The sequence below is a fragment of the Hylobates moloch genome, unplaced genomic scaffold (assembly GCF_009828535.3).
Source record: "Hylobates moloch isolate HMO894 unplaced genomic scaffold, HMol_V3 SCAFFOLD_2, whole genome shotgun sequence".
Lineage (NCBI taxonomy): Eukaryota > Metazoa > Chordata > Mammalia > Primates > Hylobatidae > Hylobates > Hylobates moloch.
The window spans coordinates 67,501,922-67,522,050 of record NW_026652277.1 but is presented as its reverse complement, the minus strand read 5'-3'; the positions used below and the strand labels follow the sequence as shown (position 1 = coordinate 67,522,050).

General features: G+C 40.4%; 1 protein-coding gene across 3 annotated transcripts in view; it reads right to left on the bottom strand.

Annotated features, from left to right (window-relative positions):
• CRACD (capping protein inhibiting regulator of actin dynamics) overlaps window positions 1-20,129 on the bottom strand; it is a 297,196-nt gene that overhangs the window by 83,305 nt on the left and 193,762 nt on the right. The window contains exon 1 of one of the 3 annotated variants that reach the window (XM_058434429.1): window positions 7,804-8,027. The exons of the other annotated variants lie outside the window; for them this stretch is intronic. The gene's annotated coding sequence lies outside the window, so the exon portion shown is untranslated. Of the gene's footprint in view, window positions 1-7,803; window positions 8,028-20,129 lie in introns of those variants that run through there. 3 annotated transcript variants of the gene reach the window in all.

Here is a 20,129-nt window from a genome sequence, read left to right as displayed (position 1 = left end):
GGTCTTGCCAATATGTAATTGCTACTTTCTTCTCAGCAGGTCCAGGCATCATGTTTGCAAGTTTGTGGCCTCTGTGATGTTACTGCAGTGTCACTGATTTCTTTTAAAAACAAGCTAACTGATTTTTTTTTTTTTTAAAGAGTCAGTGTCTCCATTTGGTACTCTTTCAACCATGAACTGTTAAAAATTTCAAGGTTTCTGTGTCTTTGCATTAGTGCCTTCATTAAATTGAGAGCAGAATGGTGCTGATAAACCAGAAATGAGCCCTGAAGAAAAGAGTGTTTATTGAGGATTGTTGAGGAGAGGACATTTAGTAACTTTTGTGGCTATCACTGGTTTAACTGCAAATAGGCTAATCAGTTAGACAGCTAGAAATCATGAGAAAAATTGTAGCAATTATTGATAATACAGAGACTCAATACAGGTTAATTAAATAACTGTTTAGTTATAGATTTCAAAATGGTTTGATTGGCCAATTTTTAGGTTTTTTTTTTTTTTTTTTTTTTTTTTGAGATGGAGTCTTGCTCTGTCACTTAGGCTGGAGTGCAGTGGCACAATCTCGGCTCACTGCAACTTCCGCCTCCTGGGTTCAAGTGGTTCGCCTGCCTCAGTCTCCCGAGTAGCTGGGACTATAGGTGCCTGCCACTACTCCTAGTTATTATTATTTTTTTTTTGTATTTTTAGCAGAGATGCGGTTTCACCATGTTGGCCAGGCTGGTCTCAAAATCCTGACCTCACGATCTGCCCACCTCAGCCTCCCAAAGTGCCGGGATTACAGGCGTGAGCCACCGCGGCCAGCTGATCTTTTTTTTTTTTTTTAAAGCTAGGGGCAGGTTCAGTAATAGTTCCTGCTGGATAAAAGGTGAGTTTAAAGTCAAATTCTCAAACCATGCTGTAGTATGTAAAAGCTCTTAGAGATGTAGGGCAGAAGTCACTAGTTCTACTATGTGAGTATCAGCTCTTAACAAGTTTAGCAGGGGTTCTAGATGGTGCCAGTGGGAAGTGGGCCAGGGTCAAAGTGCCACTAACCTTCCCTGGACCCATTGCAAAGTGCTTGATTGCTTATTGAATAGATGAGATCCATGAAGTACAAACCCAAGAGGTAGCAGAATGAACACCTTAGTGTTCAGATGGTTGAGGAAAATACGAAGAAGTCGCCTTGTCCTCTGTACCGATCTGTGAATAGTGCTACACTGATATGATACCTGAGAACACACACACACACAAAAACCCCACAAAACTCTGCTTTAAAGGATTTTTAATGAAATTCTATAGTCTGTCTCAGGATTCTAGACTGGGTGGGATAGTCCTGTCTGGCTATTGTTCCTTGATCCTAGACTTACTCTGTTGCACTGACACAGTTTATGTCTTTTGGCTTCTTATTCTGCTCTCATTGGAGAGCACTACATGTAGATGAAACAGCCCTGTGACAATCACTGTCCTCTGACCACACTCCTCTTTCCCAGACTAAATCTTAGACAATAGCTCAGACCAGTAATAGATTCCCGCTGGCATGGTCCTATTCTGGGGAGACAAAAGAGATACAATTGCTACATGTTCTGCAGAATCTTTCAATTAACTCATGCACCAGATACTGGTGGAACAGATGACCTTCCATTTCTGAGATTCAGCGGGTCAATGATTGAAGTTTCCACCCATATCTTGGATGTGTTGCCTCTTTGAATAGTGACCACTGACTCATGTGAAGTAGGAGTAAAGGAAAAAAATCCAGAGCTGTCCTTTGTCCTTTTATGGTTGGAAACTGCTTTTGTGATATAATCTGGGCTCTATGGTGACAGGTGACTTAGGAATGCACGTGTTAGCTATGCAACCCTTCACTGTCCAAAGTCCTCAAAGACAGCCACAGGAGCCCCACAGCTGGCATCAGGAAATCTCATGAAATCTGAAGCACACACATTATGGTTCAAATTTCTATGACCTAAATGCAGCCCCTTTGGGCAACTATTGCTGTGTTTTTTGGTTTTGCTTTGTTGTTTTGTTTTTTGCTTTTAACATCGCTGAGTCCATGAACAGTGGCTCAAACGATGACATTTTTGTGTACTATTTCTTAGCAATGAGGAGAAATCCTTTTTACCTAAAGAGACCGTGAGGCGTGGGGAAACAAGCCCTGGAGTCTTAAAGATCTGGGCTTGGCCGCCTCTGCCATTTTCTAGCTTCTTAGGACCTCCGTTCCCACATCTGCAAAATGAGGTGACTGAACTATCAAGGGTCCCTCCTAGATATAAATTCTATGAACTGGTTCTTTAAAAAACTAAGGAAGTTTAGAACATATCTGGCTCATAAAACTTTTAACTTTATCAATTACCTATTAATTACATGCATTATGTTTTCTCCATTCCTGGTTTGTTAGCCACATTTTGCTAGTGGTGTTATTACTGTGGCTTATTTTGCAAGATAAATGACCTTCAGGGCCTGGGAGAGGCCAGAGTATGGTCTGTAAGTTGCTAAAAGAGAGCCAAGTCATTTCATGTCTCCTCTTTATGTCAGCATGCAGGTCTCTACTCCTAGGGAAGAACATGCTCATGGAGAATGAGTAGGTCACAGTCCTATAATCCGAATCCCCAATCCCTGTCATCCCACTGCTACCCTGGGGTCAGGCCCAGTGAGGTTTTCTGAGAAGAGTGACTAACATGTGAACCTCAAATCTGCACAAAACATGTGAACCTGCCTTCAGACACACTTCTAAGACATCAGGGAATTACACGAACCACTCAGGGTTCCTTTTAAGTCCTGAGGTTCTACTCTTAGGGGCAAAGTCACGTCTCAGACAGCCTTGGACTTATGAGCCAATGACACAAAGAGACAGCTTCAGTCACTGACCAATTCTGCCCCAGTAAATCCAGACTGTGCTAACCTGTGTTTGTCTGTTTGCTTTTCTTGGTGTTGTCTGTATTGATGAATATGCACTCTGCCTGGACTCCTGCTCCAATAATCCTGTAACTTTATATCCTGCATGCTAAACTCAGCCTATCTATGGATCACCAGTGCTATTCAACGCTACCTTCACAAGATCCCTGTTTCCACCCTACTCAGTGCAGATCTGGGACTATGGCTAGCCAATGAGTATTTACTGCAGTCCTGCAGTCAATACTATAGCCTTGAGCTGGCACTGGCACAGCACAGAAATTCTTGAGTTCCTGATGCCAATGAACCCACAGAAAGTTAGGAGGAGAGTATGCTGCTTTTCACAATTCACAGTTTTCCTGATTCTGGCCTTTTGTAAGAAGTTGGAGCCTATTAGGGGAAAAAAAAATCCCTGGTAGCAGCTGACGGAGTTATCTCTACCTAGGTGTTCAAAGAGTTTGGTGGTGTTAGAGATGGTTGTGATGGTGGTATGTGTGTGTAGTGGGAGTGGACTGGAAGAGTGTGTGAAGTTTTTCCTTGAGGGTATGTAAAGCCCAGATAAGTAAAGTAGTTTTTTGGACTAAGAGGAATCTTAAGGCCGGTGTTCTTCAAATAGTGGGTGATAGCCCACTTAGTGAACCTTGCAATCAATTTAGTGGGTCATGACCAAAATTGCTTAATAACACTAGGTATAATAGAAAAGAAGATAATAGAGTAAAACACAACATAATGTTGGTACTACTTCTTGATAATTCTGTTTGCAGTTTATATGCGCATGTATACACAACTTTATACATACATATGTTCTGATATAAAACATATTTCTTGCTCTGGATCAAGTAAAAAATATTTGAGAAATACTGATCAAGAAAAATGGCCACATTTCCCAGTAAGTTAGGCATTTAGATGCAAGAGTCAACAACTATTTATCTACACTCCACTGCATATGTGGCAGTCACTCTGCCTAAATGAAGCGAAAGCATTGCGTGCAAAAACAAGCTGAGAGCTGCCAGAGCAATTAAATAAGCTCTCTGACATTGCCAAAGCCAGAGCTGATGTTCATACCGCTGAGATCTCAACTTTGGCTTTGATCATTTTGCTTCTCAAGTAGCAAAACTCTACCAGAGCTTCACAAAATCTTCCACTTCTCAATTAAGGAAAACAGAACGCTTTATTAAACATGAGCCTTAGTGGCCACTGAACTTGCTTTTGAGCATAACCTAAATACTCATAATTTGGGGTAGAACTTTAAGAAAGTATTATGCTTTATTTTTCATACATGCTTCACTTTCAATATAAAATTCCGGCCTGGGCTAAAGGAAATAAAATCTGCACACACCAGACACATCTCTGCTGAATCGCATCACCTGATATTTTTTGAGTGCCTTTCAAATACCAGTTTCAAGGAGTTGGAAGTGACAGTGAAGCTACTATTTGATTTCTGCGTGAGACCAGAGAAGTTAAGCTAACCGAACAAGGTTAGATGCCAAATGAGTGAAGAAACCAGGCCTCTCGACTCTCAGCCTGATGTCTACACACTTGACCAGGCAGGCGCTGAGACCAGAAGACTCAGGCGGTCAAGGCATACTCCATTCCTCTCTATCAGTTTTTCAGGGCTTCCCTTCCTAGACCAAATATCCAAAGTATTTATATGCCACCAGGGTATTAAGTAAAAGATGGAAGAAGACTATTCTGGAACCATTAAATGGAAGCACTATATTGCACTCCTTCATACATCACGTGGGAAATTCCAGAACTTGTTACTAACTGCCAGCAGCTGCGTAGGATGAAGACACGAATGGAAACTGAGGACAGTTATTTTGAAATATGCTTGTAATTAAATGAAGCTGGTTGCAAGGGGAACAAATACTATTTTTTCCATAGATAGTAATATTAGTAAACTGTATTAAACTTTGGCCATGTGTCAGCCTTGAAGTTTGACATGTAATACCTCACAACCACTCTGTGAGGTATTATTTCCCACGTTTTACAGATAGAAAATGGAAGCTCAGAGAGGTGAAATGATTTGCCCATTGTTACACAGTTAATCCCTGGCAGTGCTGAGATTCAAACCAAGTCTGTCTAATTCCAAGTACCATGCTCTTAACCATTTTGCTGCATTTCAAAAGTGTGTCTTGGGGACAGTACTAGATTGAGAGCTCATTCTTTGCAAGGCATTTGAGCTCTGGAGGTAGACATTGGTTCTGAGTCTCAATTCCCTTACTAGCTACGAGACTTTGGGCAAGTTCCGTAATCTGTTAAGTCTCTGCTCTCTTGTTTGTAAAACAGGAGTGATAATAATACACAGCTTATTGACTTGTAAGGAATAAATTAGATATGGCATATAAAGCACCTAGCAGAATGTCCAGCAAAAATATTAGTTATTATATTGCTAGCTAGTATTAAGAAATGTTTTATTAGATACCAATGATGGAACAAGAGAAAAAAAGAAATTTTTTAAAATTAATGAATGGGTATGTTTTGACATACGGCATTTCTTACTTATTATCGAAAAAGAGAAAAGAAATTAGGAAGAGGAAAAGAAGGGAAAGGAGAATAGTGGGATGTAGAGAATCAAAATGTGAGAAAGAAAAAGATAAAGAGGAAAAGGAATATTAGGAAGTACATAATGAGAAGGAAAGTTAAAGAGCTTTAGATATTTTACAGGGCAATTCAGATTTACTTCAAAGATGGAATAAGGTTTCTTTATCTTGTTTTACCCAAATCCCAGGACATATTAGATCTCACTGGCAGACGGCAGTATTCTGGATAGTGAGAAAACAATGTTAGCTCTCCCGCAAGTTGCCTACAATTCTAGACAAACACATAAACTAGTCATGTTTGTAATAAACCAGATACAAAGGCAGGAACGGGCACACATACAATTTTAAATTACAGTTCAAAGAACCATGAGACAAGGAATTTTCCTTTTTTCTAAGATGGCTAGAAACCAAACTATTTCCTAATAATGGCACAAAACTCGGCAGGTGGGTGCAAGTCTCTGGGGTAAAGAGCAAACAGATAGGCTCAGGGAGGCATCTCCCTTTCTCCAAAATACTCCAAGGGGTCTCTGTGGAGATGGAGGCTTTCATAGTCTCCGAAAGATAACTGCCAAGGCAGGTGCCTGGTATTCTGGTAAGATTTATTACCTGTAAATAATGCATTAAGCCTTGATGGCATCTTAATTTTTAAAAATCTATGCCTATGACCTACCTAATTATGATGGGAGCAAAGTAGGCACTTAATAAATACTTAGCTGGCTAAGTTTTAGTTCTAGCTCACCAAAAGTGAGCAGATTAATTACTAAAACTTGAAAACACAGAGTCTTCCAGGTATGAGCAACACCAGTTCCCACAAATGCGCATTTTTCCATAGTAAGATGTCAGCTCTGACTCAGGACAAAGTATTTTGAGAAATATTTTCTAACCACTTGAATGAAGGAAGCTCTCTGAAGACAAATTGCACTGTGCTGTTCTCTGCAATGCTCCTGATTCTTCAGTGGGAAACAGATAATGCTGCTAGTTTGTAAGAAGAGCCCGTACTGGAATGATAAGCTGAGTATTCTCTAGTGGGACCCCACAGCCCCACCACTGGAAAGATTCATTCCACATTCTGGTGCTGCTGTGATGTTTTATCCATTTCCTTGGGTATACCATACAGAATCCTCAGCCCATAGAATTCACTCTCCCATGTTATTTATCTTGATAAAATACTGTGGAGTACTGAAAGTATGAGGCATCCCATGCAAAGTCCACTCCCAGGCTTCACAATAGGATTCTCTTTCTCTCTCTCTCTTTTTTTTTTTTCTGTAAGATGGAGTCTCACTCTGTTGCCCAGGCTAGAGTGCAGTGGTGCAATCCTGGCTCACTGCAACCTCCCCCTCCTGGGTTCATGTGCTTCTCCTGCCTCAGCCTCCTGAGTAGCTGGGATTATAGGCATACACCAACACACCTGGCTAATTTTTGTATTTTTCATAGAGACGGGGTTTTGCCCTGCTGGCCAGGCTGGTCTTGAACTCCTGACCTCAGGTGATCCACCTGCCTCAATCTCCCAAAGTGCTGGGATTACAGGTGTGAGCCACCATGCCCAGCTCACAACAGGATTCTCTAGGTGAGTTTTCTCTCCTATTTATTAATTGGAAGGCTGCCAACTGCTGGAAGAGAGGAAGGCAGAGATCCTTTATATAACTCTGAAAGCCAAAGTGGACTTTTCTTTAGATTCCTGAGTTCCTATCAGCTGCCACTCAACCACTGCCAAATCACATATCTGGAAAAGTAGCTAATATATTATCAATTACTCCTAACAGAAGAAATAAAGCCAGGGCAAGAAAAGACTATCATAAGAATACTGCTTCACCATGTAAGACTGATCTAGTAAGACAGACTCAAGAGCTTCAAAAGATACAGTCGACACCTGGGCCCCAACTCTTAGCTTATATGGCAGAAGGAGAGGATGTAGTGTGCAAAAGGGTCTTATGCCACAGTGGGTTTTAGCCTTGCTTCTCCCACAACCCCATGACAGAAGATGATCACAGAGCTCAAAGCTTGGGTTATTTGCAACCTCCCTTGTCCTAGCAATACCACAACTCTTTGTCTCACATTCAACAAAGCTTATAAAAGTGCAGGAGAGAATGACTTACAAAGGGCCAACTATGAATGTACTCCAACTTTTTTCAGTATCTAAGTACTAACAGCAGTACCCAAGTACTGATTCTTAGTACTAGCCATACCAGTACTAGCACTAATACCAGTACCTAAGTACTACTAATAATAACGATGTCGGGGGATTCACTGTCTTAGAAAACTGCTGCCATGAAGGCAGGAAGCTGCAAGCCATACTCTGATGTCATTAGGGTGACAACAGATGCCTGTTTCTTCCCCCATTTCCCAATTTCAGAGGGCAAGTACAGGGCCTTTTCTTTACCTTCCATACACCTACCTTCTGGGCTGCCTGAAGCCTACAGTTTCCCGATCAAACATGAGATTCTTCCACCTGGTAAATTATCCCCCCTCAGAGACACCACGCCATGGGGGTGTGCATGCCCCATGTAGAAGCTCAGTAGGGCACCTGGTATGTTATGACAAAAAGCTCCTACAGTATGAGTCAGGTGAGTGCAGGTACTGTTAGACTGGCTTTGGACATAGTTCTAATACCAGTAAGGAGAAAACAGCCAATGGGGGATCCAACCCAGGATTCTGCCCTGACAGTTGCTCTGAGAACCCCTGTGTGAAGGAGCTCAACTGCCCACCCTGCGACTGTGCATGCATCCCTCCCGACCCTGCAGTTACAGACACCGCAAGTAACCTCACTTGTAATCACCTTCCACCTAAGGCCCCACGTGAAGATATATAATCTTTTCACTAGAAGATATCAATTAAAAAGGAGGGAGATGAGAGGGAAGAGATGAGAAGCTTTAGTTCCATTCAGCACTTTCTACTTTCAGAGGATAGGAAAATGGTAACTCGAGGAAGTGTCTCTTCCCTCACATCTGACAAAGATTCGCTGAGAACCGCACTGCATATCATGAGAGCTAGCTGAGAGCACAGGCCAGTAGGTTGGGGCTGGAAATCACAGCCTTAGGTACCCTTCAGGCTGTAGCCAATGCCTCCTGCCCATCCTCCTCCCCATCAGTATCTACCTAGGGCACATGCCAGACATTGCTTCTTTATAAAACAGACGAGGCACGGTACATAACATAGTCTACATTTTGCCTGAATCTTATGTAAGAGAAGAGAGAGAAAAAGCAATTCAATGTTTGCAAAGAGAATAAAATCTGTTTACATGCCAGTGACCTTGAGTGCAAATTATTTGCTACCTCAACCAAACATTGGAAGTTCGATTTTTCCTTTACTTCAATGAAGGACAATAGGGGACTGGGTGTTTGAGACAGAATATAGGTACTAAGGTACCATTAGGTATTCTGCTCTTGTATCTGACTTCAGAAAACAGTTTGTCGCAGCCAAAGCAATGACTCATCCTATGCCACCAGTGTTACAATAGGAGCTTGATTTGCTGCAGTAGAACAAACAGTGCAACACTCCTTAGAAAAGCTCTGCTCCAGCATTTCTGGAAGATTAATTAAAGTCAGTGCGGGAAATGGAAAATCACTTTTACCATTTTACACTAAAGAGAGAGGACCAAAACACAACTGAAAGTACCAAAGGCTTTATTTCAGAAAAGCAGTAAACATTTCTGCATTTGTTTGCTTTTGGTTATTGTTGTTTAGTTTTGTTTTTTTGGCATGTGACAAAAGATAGCATAGGTATCACAGCCAGGGAGATTTTTAGGGATTCTGAGATTAGACATTCTAAAGAAGTGATAAAATTGCTAGCAACCATAGACCAATGGTAACTGGTAGCGGTCCTCTGATTTAGATTCATACTTGAATTCATTCAACAATTATTTATTACCTATCCACTATGAGAAAGACTTTATAGAAAATACTAAGATAATGTAATATATTCCTAATGTATTAAATAAGATAGGAAGTGATATACTCCATGAGAAGGGGGTGGTTATTTCAAGGACGGAATTAACATTTCTAGATGAAGGCAGCTTTCTTGTAGAAGGGAAAATAAGTTGGCCTTGAAACATGAATAAAACACAGAATATTTGGAAATCAGAGAAAATTTTGAGAAATGAGCACAAAGAAATGAAGGTGAGAAAATGCAGCGAGTCAGGGACAGTGGGTAATCAATGCTGCCTGCAGCAGAGGGCACTTAGGAGAGATATCAATTAGACTGGAAGGGCAGCTTAGGATGGGACTTGTGGAAGATTGTGAAACAGACTAAGCACATGGCTATGTGGGAAATGTGTTCCACCTTCATGATTTGTGAGCAGGAGTTATATTCAAGACTTTAACGAACAGAGCAGACAGGACAGCCACAGGGCTGGGCAGGGTCCTGGAGGCCCACTTCTGGCCCAGGTATTAACCCTTTCATCATGGACTGTAGGGTGGTATGGGGGTATCCCAAGAAGGGTTAGAACAGCTAGTGTGTGGGAAATGGGAGGCACTTGGGAGTCTGAAGGAAATGACCATTTATCAATGAGTACAGAGTGTTTCAGAATTTTACCAACTGATACAGCCACCCTGACATATACTAGCTGAATTTTAGCAATAAAGTAAAGAATACATCTATATCAAAAGCCAATATAAGCTTTGGATCTGTAGCCTGGACCTCTACTTGGATGTCCGTGGGTACCTCCGTATGTCTAAAACTAAACCCATCATGTTCTTTCCTAAACGTGAAACACCTTATGATTACTTCACAAAATGGTAGCATAAGTCACCCAGGTGCTCACACCAAAATTCTGGGGATCATTATCAGGCCCATAACATCATTGCCAGCATATGAACCCCCGTCCTGGTTTTAGAGAACCTCCATTATGTAAATTTTGATGGGAGCCAGGGCTACTCCCTGTTTCACACTCTACACTTCTGCCTTCAGAATCTTCTCAAGTTCCCAGAAGGTTAGACTAGAAACCAATATAAGGTGGTCCTGAATCTCAGGTAGTCTCCCATTTTCCTAGTAAGGCAATCCTCATGTCTCCCAGCAAAAGAGAAAAAGAAAAGTCTTTGGAAGACTTTTGGATCAATTTAAATATATACTATCTTTGAACTCACGGACACAGAGATTAGAAGCACGGTTCCAGAGGCCAGGAAGGGTAGTAAGGGGCTTTGAGGGAGAGGGGGATGGTTAATTGGTACAAAAAATAATTAGAAAGAATGAATAAGACCTACTATTTGAAAGTACAATACGGTGACTATAGTCAATAACATTAATTGTACGTTCTTAAATAACTTAAAGAGTGTAATTGGATTGTTTGTAACTCAAAGGATAAATGCTTGAGGGCATGGGTAGCCCATTCTCCATGATGCTTATTTCACATTGCACACCCGTGTCGAAACATCTTATGTACCCCATAAATATATAAACCTACTATGTATCCACAAAAATTAAAAAGAAAAAAAGAAAGCCATTTAAAAAATCCAATGCTATTTTACACTGGATAATATGCTATTTTGGAGAAAATTATAATGCCGTATTTGAGCAAAAAGCCAGGTGTTTTGTTTTTTAATATAGTGTATTTGTTTACAGATTAAATTGCTACAAAAAAGAGGCTCCAAAGTACAGTGACTCAAACAAGTTAGGAGTTCATTTCTCTCTCTTCTAACATTCCTTACATTGATGAGTGGCACAGGACAAGTAGATGCTACCACCCTTTCTATTCTTCCTATTTTGTTGTTCCACCATCCCCTAAGGCCTTGATCTTTGGTTGATCACTATCTCCTAAGCCCTTGATCTTGATCTATGTTTGAGGCTCCCTCACAGGCACCACATCCACAGCCTACTCTTGAAAAGAGCGAGAGAAAGGCAAGGACAAACATTTCTTTTAAGAGAATGAAGCAGAAACTGCTCACACCACTGTTAAGAATTTAGCTGGTGGACACAGCCCATGTAGGGGAATCTGGGAGAGGCAGACTGTACCCAGCCATCCATGTTCTTTGCCAAAACTTGGGGGAGTTCTATTAGTAAAAAGGATAAAGGGAAAATAGATAGTGGGGGACATCAGGAGCTTCTCCAAATTCAGGACTCTCAAATGACAGTATCTATAGGATTTTCTCTGGGGCGGCTCACGTGCTCTGGGGGTGCATCCCTCTAACCTTTACCTGGTGCGCCAGGCTGCTCGTAGTCACCGTGAAGCGTACAAACTTTCACGTACTCCCGTGTTTTCACATAGGGTCCTCGTTCCTACCCTCCCTCGCCTGCTATCTCAGAGCCTGGTGGGCCTCTGGTTTTGTTTTTCCAGGGGATAAACTTCTGGTTTTATGCAGTGGCAGAGGAGGCTTAGTTCCCTATCAATCTGGAATGGGAGTAGGAAAATGGGGTTCAAGTGCTCCATGGACAGATTTTCTCCTCAAATCCCTGTCCTTGACCTCCAATCGCCTCTGCCTCCTGTGGCCCCCAACGTCTTTTTCTGAGCTTTTCAGGGGTTCTTTGGGTGCTCATCCTTGCAGGAACGTAGATTTGACCTTACCACTTTCTCACCATTCCTGCACCACTGTTCAGTCTTCATAAATCCTAGTTCAGGGCTACACGTCTCCTAGTGTCACCAAAGCTTGCATGTCTATATCTTGTTCTCTTTATTATGTAAGGGACTTGGAAGAGCAGAAGGAAGTGAAAGTAGCTTTACTCTGTTATCGTGAAACTGGAAACATTTTTTTCATCTGTATATGATGCTATTACTGGAAAATTTATCTCAAGCCACAAATATCCATTTGCTTAAAATAAGGACAGTTTTATTTTTCCGTTCATCCTGTGGCTGTATACTCATGATCTCCACAAAGTAACCACTAATTCTATTTCATTTTCGAGTGATTTTTAGAAGGTTTATTGGCAATGATATTCAAGACTTGCGATTGTGAAGTCATCCCCCACCCCAGTACTTAACTAAATCCGTACTGAATTTCTTTGCTTCCTTTTGGGATGACCTCCATAGGCATACAAACTAGCAGCGACAGAGGTAGTTTCAGGCTTCATACTTTGTCATTCAAAATGAAGTAAATCAGAGAGTAGCCTGTAATATAAAAAAATTTTTAACAATCTATAAGGCAACTCTCTTTATTCTGAGATATTTTTGGGGAACAAAACTTACTTTATATTTTGGCATGAAAGAACCAGACTTTCTTATAGCCTCCTAGTTTTGCTCATGTGAGGCCATGTACATAGAACACGCCCTTCAGTTTCTCCCTCTGGCTCACTCCTACTCATCCTTCCAAACTCATTTCAGGTGCTGTCTCCTGCAGGGAGCCTTCCTTGATCGCCTGATCACCTCCAAGAGCTCTTCCAAAGGCTGATCAGGTACTGCACCTGTGTGTTTCCACGGCACCCAATGTTACCCTTAAACTGCATTTCCTGTACATGTTTTATGTGCAGTAGCACTCTGGTTTCTTTGTCAGTCTCCCCCACTAAACCATGAACTCCTGGAGGGCAAGGTCCATGTCCTCCTTATCTTTACATTCCTAGCATCTATTAACCATGCCTGGAACATAGCAGTCTCTAGTTATGTATTCACTTGTTAAATGAATAAGAGAAATGCCGGTTTCCAAAGAGAAACAAAAGTCCCTTGATGAAATTAGAGGCAGAGGAACTGGGAGGGGTAATTCACCCTAGTTGCTTTTATTCACTCATTCTCTCGGTGACTTTATTAATTCAGCAAGCATAGAAAACTTCTATAAGACTCAATGAAACAGAATTTCAGAAACTAAAGTTTATCTTGGAGAATTGAACCATTGATTGATGGTCAGATAAAAAGATGTATAAACTTGTGCTTTCAGTATTTCGTTTACTCAAGGCCCTTTGGTTGCAATAAACAGAAATCCACTCAAGTTAGAAATGAGGACTAATGGATCCAGAAAGCACACAAGCCCTGTACTGAATAACCACACTGCAGTGAAGAGCTTAGGAAAATTTCATGAGCAATTTATAGTCTGCCCTTTTCCATATGTCAACCAGAAACACAAAAGAAAATGGCAATTACTGTAACACGGACTTTGTAGGCTGAACAGCTGATAACGCTCTGAGCTCCTTTCCTGCTTTCCCCCACTGCAGCCACTGTAATGCAGGCCCATCCATCATGCTGACAGCGTGGCTGGGCATCTGCAAACCTGGTGGGTGTGCGGATGGACTTAATCACAGCTGCACGGTGGAACTCTTGGGGGTGCAGCACAGCTCACCAGACACATAAGAATAAGTTTCTGAAATAAGTTTAAGGAATGGCCTGAAGTCACCGAAGACAAACCTAAGAATCTTCCTTTTGAAGATCAAGACAGGTGTGGCGGCTTATGCCTGTAATCCTAATGCTTTGGGAGGACTGCTTGAGGTAGAGTTTGAGACCAGCCTGGGCAATACAGCAAGATCCTGTTTCTACAAAAAAAATTAGCCAAGTGTGATGGCGCATGCTTGCAGTCCCAGCTACTAGGGAGGCTGAGGCAGGAGGATCACTTGAACTCAGGAGTTTGAGGCTGCAGTGAGTTGCGATCACGCTACTGTACTCTTGCCTGCGTGACAAAGTGAGGCCCTGAATTTAAGACAAAGAAAAGGATCAGCCATGCAAGTTGGCTAAACAGAAGAGCAACTGTGTCTGAGCTCTGCTTAAAATTGTGATTGGCCTCCTAATGCCAGAAAAAAAGGCAAACAGGAAAAAATGTACAGTACAGAGAACAGTGTTGATGAGTTTTGTGTAATTTGTTCCTCCGAGGAATTTCTCTATGGTACCCTACTCCCCCTCCCCAGTCTGTGTTAGGAATCCCCCTACCTAACCTCCACATGCCACAAGGCAATCCTTTGGCATATCTCTATCATGGTGTTTTTTGTCCACGTCCTCCTTGATCTTCCCCACTTCCTGAGGTGAGAAATAATGCCATTTATTATAACCCATTTCATATGCCTTTGGAACAAGGAAAAGTATACATACACATTTAATAAATGAATACTATGTCTTACAGCTCTGTATTATCAGTGTCTAGTATGTGTCTGGAGCATATGAGATGGACGAATAAAAAAAGAATAATTGAAATTAAAATATCTGGAATTCAATGGCCTTTTAAAAGTCCTGTTAAAAAAACCTGTCCCAGGCTTAATCATTCCTCCTGACTTTCATCTCATTCATTTCACACACAAACATCAGCAGAACAGATGTTCATCTGTACTATCTAAAGTGTGCATATTCTAGAAGTCTATAATTTTGAGGTAATTATAAGATAAAGCTTTTTGTGTTAGTCTGGTGTTGTTAACACATAAGAGTCTGGGGCAGGGGGTGGGAGCGGGGGTCCCAGGACACGGGGAAGCTGAATGCTCACTGACTCTGAAGATGGCTAACTTTGTTATCACAAAGGTTGATTTAACTTGACAATATCTATCCTATTTCTAGATTTAGACACTTGTTTTTAAGGTGCAAAGACAATCTGAATTTGCTCCAGGTTCAGTCCTGCTTATTAAACGCAATGAGATGACATCTAGGTCACCTCATTTCAGCTAAACTTAGGGGAGAGGGAGGTTTTGATGGCTCTCTGTATCATTCTTGGATGAAAACATTCTCAGATGAAACATGTCAACATGTACTCTGACATTAAAGGCCAGTCTCCATGTCTGCGAATGGAGCATGATGACACCCACTTCACAAGGCCATGCTAATCTCTTTCTTGTTTCCCCAAGGAAATAAAAATAACCTCTAAAATTATCTTACCATAGACATCTCACAAAATGAAAGTTTCTAAGTTCTATAATATTATTATTAAATAATAATTATTATTATCATTTTTTGAGCCTGTCGTGCAGGCAGGAAGTGCAGTGGCACCATCTTGACTCACTGCAACCTCCGCCTCCCAGGTTCAAGCCATTCTCCTGCCTCAGCCTCCTGAGTAGCTGATATTACAGGCATGTACCACCATACCCAGCTAATTTTTGTATTTTTAGTAGAGACACGGTTTCACCACGTTGGCCAGGCTGGTCTCGAATTCCTGACTTCGAGTGATCTGCCCGCCTCGGCCTCCCAAAGTGCTGGGATTATAGGCATGAGCCATTGCACCCCACCTGAAGTGCTGATGGAATCTTTCCATAAGTTTAGAAAACTCTGAACTTGGGGCTTTTGGTGACTCCATTTCCTAATCAGTGAAAGGGGGGATTTTGAACTAACTGATCTTTAAAACTCTAACTACAAATTTCAGGAAGGATGTAAACAGGCAGCTCACAAAAGAAATCAAAATGGCCAGTACACAGGTACAAATATTTTCAACAACAGTGGCAACCAAAAAAGTAAATTTACAAAATGAAATACCATCTTTAAAAAAAAAAGTCAGATTGGCAAAGACAGAAAAAGAGTAATAACATCCTGCTTTAGCAGTTTCAGGAAGAATCATTTTCATCATTGTACAGTATCTGGAGTGGCTATTTGGCAATATGTATTAAAAGTCCTAAAATGACGTGGCAGATTGTATTTTCCAAAAATGGCTGCACCGCTATATCCATCCTCTCCATGTTCTTACAATGAGTTGTTGATGCTGCTCCATTGACAGGTGGGAGTCTGTGTGTCTTTCTCCACCTGGGTGGGCCTGTGACTGTGGTGGAAGGGATGCCGCATGGTTTCCAAGGCTAAGTTAGAAAAGGGGACAATGCTTCCACCTACAGCTCTATGGGGACACAAGGCTTTGAAGCCCCAAGTGGCCATGTAAGAAGTCCAGCTACCCTGAAGCCGACATGTAGAGAGACCACATATAGAGAAAGATGCCAGAGGGATGCCAGCTGTCCTAGCTGTTCTAGCTCCCCACTATTCACCACCTTCCCAGCACTGGCAACACACACGTGAGTGAAAGAGCCTTCAGAAGATTCCAGCCTGCAGCCTTCAAGCCTCCCCAGCCAATGTCAATTGGAATAAGGCATCTTGACTGAGCCCTATCTGGACTGCAGATTCATGAGTAAATTAAATGTGGTTGTTGTTTTAAGTACTCAGTTTTGGAACAGTTTGTTATGTAGCACTGGATAACTAGAAAATTATGTAGACTGCTGGGTTAAAAGATATTTCTATATCTGGATGGATAGATAAACAATTAGTTCAGAGGTAATTTGTTATACAGCACTAGATAACTAGATTACACAATACATATAACACATATATTTTCATGTTATAAATATCATATTTATAATATATGGAAGTATATATTGCTGCGTTATATCTATACATATCTCCTCTATCTATACATACTACACATATATGCCTATATTTATATCTACTGACTGATTCATCCATCGCTCTACGTGTGTGTGTGTGTATATATATATATATATGTAATATCTTTTAACCTAGAAATTTCAATTCTAGGAATTTCTGTTAGGAAAATACTTAGAAAGTGTTCAAAAATATGGTTACATGGCATTCTTTCTAAAACTAAATATTGTGAAACCATTTAAAATGTTCAGCAACAAGCAAATGATTAAATACTTTATAGCACATAATCAATAATAGGTAGTCAAAAAAAGTGATGACGTGAAGCTGCATTTACTGACAAGCTAGTGAGTCATAAATCAAAATTTATAATCAACCCAATTCTTTGAACCTAAGGTCCATCTTTCTTACTAATTTTTTATAGGACTTAAATGTATACAAGTGGATTTATTCTATAAAAAGCTAGATTAATCATACTCATCATGGCTCATGCCTGGGTCTCTTTAAATTATGCATTTATTTACACAAATATATTAATGCATATTGGTTTCATTTTAATAAAAAGGAATTATAATCTATAACTCATTCTATAATTTGTTTTCTTCATTTTATTATATATATCATAGATATCCCTCCAGGCCACATATTTAAATTTAACTCATTCTTTCAACCTTTCCCCCTATTAATGGACATTTCAGCTATTCCAGGTTTTTTCTTTTATATCACTATAAGCAATGTTAAAATAAATAAAGATGTTCATACATCTTAGGCACTGATGCTTTTATCTCTATAGCATAAATTCCAAAGGATGGGATTGCTGGGTCGGTGTGAACTGAAATGTTAATGTACATTGCTAAATTACATTCCAAAGGGGTTATAGCAATTCATACTCCAAAAAGTGATGCATGAGGTTTCCCTGAATCTTCACCAACAACACATCCCTCCCCATCTCTGATTGGTGGAAAATGGTCTGAAGTTATGCATTTTTAACATATTTAAAATATAAACATTTGTAATATGTTGCAAATATATTTTTTTCTGTTTGCTTTTTAACTCTTCTCATGGCATATTTTGCAGCACAAAAGTTTTTTCTTTTTTTTTTTTAGTCTTTGAAAATATTTTTATTGGTTGCATCTAAATTAATCTTTCTTTTGCTGCCCATTTTCAAGGTATTGAGCATTCTTTAGTTTCCTTCCCTCCACCCTGTTTTCTCATGTCATTGAGCCATCATCCTATGTGACTTCTGGTTTCCATACATCATCTCTGTGCCCCACAGTGGCCCACCTGTGTGAGTAGTTCAAAGCCGACACCTCTTCTGACTCGTTAGCGCCTCGTCCTGCCAATATTCGGTGCTGAATTTTGAATATCGTCTCTGATTGAAATTAGTTTCCTTAGCCACTGTGTTTGCTCAGGCTGCCGCAATAAAGTACCACAACATGCGAGGCTTAAACAAAAGATGTTGATTCTCCCACAGTTCTTAGTGGGGAAGTCTGAGATCAAGGCTGTGTTCCCTCTGAAGGCCCTAGGGGAAGATCTCTCCTTTCCTCTTTCAGCTTCAGATGGTGGCTGACGATTTTTGGTGTTCTTTGGCTTGTAGACACATCACTCCAGTCTCTTCGCACAGCCTTCACATCCTCTTCCTTGAGCATGTCTTTCTCTCCAAAGTCCCCTTTTAAGGACCTCAGTCATGCTGGATTAGGGCCCACCCTAATGACCTTACTGTAACTGCATCACCTCTGTAAAGGCCCTGTTTTTATTAAGTAAGGTCACATTCTGAGGTCCTGGGGACTAAGATTCCAACATAGCATTTTTTGAGGACACAATTCAGTTCTTAATAGCCACCAGCTACCCAGCCCAGATAACTCAGGCTGTGGTGGAGGCTCAGATTCATGCACAGATGGTGGGCAGGGCATACCCACAGTAGGTAAATATGTTCTTGTCTTAAAACTCTGGCCAGAGAAAGCATGCTCTCTTGAACTCCTCCTTCCCAACCCGTGTCTTGTATGTGCATCTACACAGACATAGATACATGTAGTTTTGTCTTTTCCTGTGTGAATGGGATCATAAAAGTTTTAAATTTTCTATAGCCAAACCAATCCATTTTTCCCTGTACGGTTGCTTAGACCTTTGTTTCAAAAGCTGAATCTACTATCAACAATGAGGATTTGTGGATGTGGGAGCAGTTAACAGACTAATCTGGACATGATCGTACTTTCTACTCTGAGCATGTAGTGTATGACTTTCAATTAGTACTTTGCTGCCACTGTCCTGAGAGACTGTACACTTGTGCAACTGTGAGTTCTAGACAAATGGTTTGTCTGATACCTTTGTTCAAAGAGAGCAATTCCACTACTCAAAAAACTTAGCTTTTACTGACAGAGATGTGAGCTGGTATTTAATGAGTCTGTAGCACTACAGAGCATGCTAATCTCTTTCTTGTTTCCCCAAGGAAATAAAAATAACCTCTAAAATTATCTTCCCATAGACATCTCACAAAATGAAAGTTTCTAAGTTCTGTAATATTTCGTTGTTCCTAAACAGAATCCTTAAATGGTTTAGATGTCTTTAGATGTCTTATCTGTTTCTGATGAAAGCTCTGACTTGACAAATACCCCCAAGATGTATTGCTTTATGGCATTTGGTCAGATAAGACTTAACAGGAGTTTTTACAATTTTTTTCCCCTACTCCCACTGTATCTTTAAGGATCCAATCATGTGAATATAGGGTAAGGCATTTTATTTCTTTTAAAATCCATAGTTTGTAGACACGTTAAAGTCTACTATATCACAATATGCATACAAATGCAATGAATTGTTGAAAACATGCCCTTAAACACAACAGGACTCTACCCTATGAATTAGATTGGAGGTGGAACAGAGGGTGTATCTTGCTTAAACTCCTGTTTGTGCTTAGCAAAAAATCAGTTCCCTTGGCTTTATAGCACCGCTATACTAATTTCTAAGCCTATATTTTCAGCTTTAGTCTACTACTTATGTTCCAGTTGTCTACTGAAACATTTTCACTTGAAGTCCCATCATATATAATTGTCATATGAAAACGAATTAATCAATACCCCCACCGTTTCCCAATTTCTAGTACCACTAAGGCTTTAAACCTTGTGGTTACCTTTGTCCTACTCCCTGCCTTTCCTTTACCCTATCAAATCCTGGCTCTTTAACCATTCTTGGTTGACTCTTTAATCATTCTTCTCTAAGCTTTGTTTCACTATTTTCCCCTTTTACAAAAATAATACTTTTATTATAACAAACAGAGTTTAAAAATTGATGGAATCACCACACAATGTTCATAGCACTGTTATCTATCATTGTTAGTAAGTGGGAACAGCCTAAATAAATATCCATCAACTGATAAATAAATAAACAAGATGTTATATAGATCCACACAATGGAAAGTATTATTCAGTCATAAAGAGAAATGAAGTACTTATTCATGCTACAATATGGATGAACCTTCACATTATGCTATGTGAAAGAAGCCAGAGTAATTCCATTTATTCTGATATTCTGATAAGGCAAAA